Here is a 3,057-nt window from a genome sequence, read left to right on the forward strand (position 1 = left end):
CCCTGACAGGTCAGGAGGAGAGAAGGGGTTTCTAAAATTTTGGGACCAGGGGATGGTTGGGAAAGGGAGGTGTGTTCCTGGGCTCTACAGAGATGGGTTTTGCAGTTGGATTTGGGTGTCGGTGAGGTCTGTTCTGTTTGAGTCTCTCCGCAGCCGACGGGAGATACGACAGAGTCACGGGAGATGCAGCGTGAACCGTCTGGGCCTCCGCATCACAACATAGAGGGCTGAATGTCAGACAAGTCTCATCTCGGAAAGCATTAGGTATGTGAAGGTACATCAAAATATACCCTCCAGAACTCTGAGGTCTCTGCTTCTCTGTGTCTTTTACTTAATTCATTCCCTGACTTAATTTTTGTGTCCATCCCTTCACCATCTATCCGGATGTCACAGTCATTGTTACTTAGAGGCATTGACTAGGCACTTATTTCCAATGCAGGCTTGTGTCACTGTCTTTCCTGGAATTTCTTGGGGAAGAGGGCGCAGAACACTGGGCATAGCTGGGAAGAGCAGCTCCCGAGGAGCAGCCGACACGGGGAGTTCAGGGGTGCAAATACAGGGCAGGAGCTGTTGGGAAGGAGCGGGGTTCCTTCCCTGAGAGGTCAGGAGAAGAGAAGGGGTTTCTAAAATTTTGGGACCAGGGGATGGTTGGGAAAGGGAGGTGTGTTCACGAGCCTTACTGAGATGGGTTTTGGGTGTCGATGAGGTCTGTTTTAGTCTCTCCACAGCCGACAGGAGATACACCAAAGCCACGGGAGACGCAGAGTAAACTGTCCGGGCCTCCGCATCACAACATAGAGGGCTGAATGTCAGACAAGTCTCATCTCGGAAAGCATTAGGTATGTGAAGGTACATCAAAATATACCCTCCAGAACTCTGAGGTCTCTGCTTCTCTGTGTCTTTTACTTAATTCATTCCCTGACTTAATTTTTGTGTCCATCCCTTCACCATCCATCCGGATGTCACAGTCATTGTTACTTAGAGGCATTGACTAGGCACTTATTTCCAGTGCAGGCTTGTGTCACTGTCTTCCCTGGAATTTCTTGGAGATGAGGATGTATATTATTTGTGCTTGTAACAATCTCCAGCCAGGGGTCTCTTTTTTTTTTAATTGCAGTCCTGGGCATGCAAACTTTTTCTATTTTTCCATTTTTGCCTTTTTCCTTAAGTGTCCAATGAGGTTTGCTCTAGTATCAGTCATGGCAGTTTTGTTCTCTTGTTCTTGTTTATCTATTGTGTTTTTAGCACCAGTTTCTGTAGTTGTAAGGTGTCCATTTTAGATCTTTGAGTTGCCATGTCATGCTGTTGTGGTTTCTCCATCGGCCGGCTGCTGCTGTAATTCCCTAAGGGGCTTTGTAGGTAATGGGCTTGAGGGTCTTCAGCTGCTTTCATGGTGGACCTCTTGTCCTCGTGGCTTCATTTGTCGGGCAGTCTCAGTTGCTGCGTGGTGCAGTGTCCTGTCTTTTTGAGCTTCCTGGGTTTTTCATATTTTCTGGGTTTTTATTAGAATTTTTTTTGCAGGATTTCTTTTGTTTATTCCTGCAGGTAAAGTCAGGTCTTCTTTTGACATCCAGGTCGCTGTGGCTCTTTCCTTTTTTTTTTTTTTTTTTTTTTTTTTTTTTTTCACCAATCTGTTGTGCGCTCTTTTCTTTTTTTTTTTTTTTTTTTTCCCCCAAATATCCTCACCAGCATTTTCCCATGACTGGGAGTGGCAGAGAGGGGAGCAGAGCACCAGGGCATCCGGGGAGGTAGTGTCAGGCTTCCTCCTGTCTTTGCAGGGCTGACCCTGAGGAAGTCTGGTACGTGGGGCATTAGTGTAAGTATATATTATGTGGGTGCACTAATCCCTTTCAGAGTGTGTCAGAGGGTAAGGATTTTGTTCTGTTTGGCATAATGTTGTTCTATTTTGTGTATGTGTCAAAGATGTGAGTTTTGTGTGGGAGGAAGCCAGCTATCTGACTGGTTTTGGGATAAGGTGGGGTACACGTGTGTTTAGGTTATATCTTATTTGCTAGATGTTTTGAACTAATTGCATCTGATTTTCCTAGCAACTCACGAAGGGGTTTGGGGCACCCTGATGGCAGGCGCTGCTGCTGAAAGGCAAAGCAGGGTCATAGCAGAGTTTTCCATTTACAGGGATGGGCTCAGCCATCTCCTGCACAAAATTCTGTTATGTAGCCATCAGGATGGTAGCTTTCTTTGAATTTCTTGAAGAACAAGAAGATGATGGAGCATATTATAAGAGCATAATCGTTTTCTCTTCTTTTGGCAGTACAGGCACCCAAGGGCCAGCCCGCAATCAAGGAACAGCATGAGGATATTGGTGTCAACTGTCAGCAGAGGAAGGAAGCTTGTTTCAGAGACCAAGGTGATGAAGCAGAGTCCTTATTTGTTCTGGTTTATTTTCATTGTGGGGGAGGGGCTGGGATATGCAAAACATGGTCCCGGGCAGGGGAGCTGTGTATTACATCGGAGGCTGTGAGGGATATCACAGATACCACTGGACAGGCATTAGAACCTGGTGCTTGGGTCGGACCAACCTGCAAAACCATCCTACCACCTGAAGTAATGCATACTTCTGTACTGAGATTTTAATAGCTTGGTCTGCATCACCTTTGGCTTTTCCTTATCTAGCTTGTATTTCGGCAAGCAGCATGTCTCATCAAGCATTTGGGTCTGAGAGGTCTGCATGAGACTTTTGGCGCTGGTTTGCATGGGATTTTGTGACCACCAAGGCATATTCAGCATCTGTCTGCACTCAGGTCTCTTGTAACTACTACAGAGTTTTGGCTTAAGATTTATAGTGCGGTGGTACGTAATAGTAACATTCTGTATGCAAGCAGCTTCCGGCAGCCCAGTCTCCTGTTCTGTGTGTGTTGGTGCTCTCATTCGAGCGTGCTGTCTGTCAAGGGGTTCTCCATGCTGCAGTTCATGGAGTTATTTATCCTTAAAGGAAGAGTCTGTCGTTACACCAGCCACAGTCATTTGCTACCCATACCTCTTTTGGTGTTTAGCCTATTGGTGTGTGCCTATATTTGAGTCATCTGGCAGTAACTG

This window comes from Fulmarus glacialis, unplaced genomic scaffold (genome assembly GCF_000690835.1).
Source record: "Fulmarus glacialis isolate BGI_N327 unplaced genomic scaffold, ASM69083v1 scaffold3581, whole genome shotgun sequence".
Lineage (NCBI taxonomy): Eukaryota > Metazoa > Chordata > Aves > Procellariiformes > Procellariidae > Fulmarus > Fulmarus glacialis.